The sequence below is a fragment of the Bubalus bubalis genome, chromosome 9 (assembly GCF_019923935.1).
Source record: "Bubalus bubalis isolate 160015118507 breed Murrah chromosome 9, NDDB_SH_1, whole genome shotgun sequence".
In the NCBI taxonomy this organism is placed as follows: Eukaryota; Metazoa; Chordata; class Mammalia; order Artiodactyla; family Bovidae; genus Bubalus; species Bubalus bubalis.
Genome location: NC_059165.1, coordinates 77,184,140 through 77,185,728, shown reverse-complemented (window position 1 = coordinate 77,185,728; position 1,589 = coordinate 77,184,140).

Sequence of the window (1,589 nt, the reverse complement as noted above, 5' to 3'; positions counted from 1 at the left end):
AGCTTAAAGACCTGCAAGTGTATGACAAGTACCTCTCACACTCAACTCTAACTTCACCTTCTGTCACACCTATTCGACTAAATATTTATATTATGTATAACCATCTTCAAATAAGACACTGGTGAACTATACCCCATTTTCATTGAAGGAGAAGCAAGAAATACTGGTGGAAAGAAGCTATATTATATAAAAATAACATGTGCATTAGCCATGGGTCCATCTAAGGTCTTTATATTAGAGGCACACGTGGTAGTTAAGTAACAGAAAACCCATGCATATACTGTGGGCTGCAAGTAATCATGGGATAAGCAAGAAAACCATTTTTTTATATTACCCAAGAAGAAAAATCCAGAGATAGTCTTTCATGATGTCATCAAATACCCAGGCTCCTTCTCTCTTTACGTTCTACTATCCTTTCAAGCACTTGCACCTCCCATTAAAGTTGTGAAATGACTCTGAAGCCCTGGATATTAAGCCCAGGTTCACTGAAAAAATAAGGAAGTGAAAGACATCAGATGCATATGTTCCTTTTATCAAGAAAATAAGTATTAACATTTTCCAGAATCCCAACAAGAGTTCTGCTTTTATCTCATTAATAAAAAGTATGTCATATGCCCACTCCTAGCTGCAGTAGGGATGAAAATCAGGTACTAAGCTATATAAGAGGATAGAGGGAAAGGAGGGGAAAGGGAATTGGGAGCAAGTCATTCGGTTTTTTGGCCAACAGTGTCTGCTACAGATAGAACACTTTCATCCACATCCCAAGCCTCAATCTCCACATATGGAAAATATCTTCCTTCTGTTGGGAAACTCAAATAGTAAGATATATGAAAGCATTTAGAATAATGTTTGGCACATTCAACAAATGATATTACTTTTCCTACTATTCAAGACCAAAATTTCTCCTTCTTACATATTAGCATGGATACAAAGCTGTTCATTATATATTTCTCTTTTTCTAACTTAAAAACTAAAGAACTTCACATATTGTTATAATTTGAAACCTGAACTAAATGAACTCCAATGGACAATTGTAGCCTAGACTCCTGCATTTCTAGAGTGGGTATATCTACTTATATTATGTGGTCTTAGATTTATTATATATTTTTTCTTTTTCTTTACTTTCCCTCAACACTCCCTCAGATCAATATCCTATTCTTAGATACCAAGTTAAGTACATATATATTGGTTAATACGTCTCAGCCATAAGTGACAGGGACCTAATTCAATCTGGCTTAAATGAGCTTAAAAATGGAGACTTATGCCTATGAGTCTAGTTCTATTTCATAAATAAATTTATTTGTATCATTTCTTTATATTCTATATATAAGTGATATTATATGGTATTTATAAAACAGAATGAGACTCACAAACACAAAAGACAAATTTATGGTTACCAAAGGCAATAGTGGCAGAGGAGATAAATTACGAGTTTGGGATTAACAGATACACACTACTATATATAAAACAGATAAAAAACATGGACCTACTTATAGCACAGGAACTGTATTAAATATCTTGTAATAACCTATAAAGGAAAATCACCTGAAAAAGAATATATATAGCCGAATCACTTTGCTATACATCTG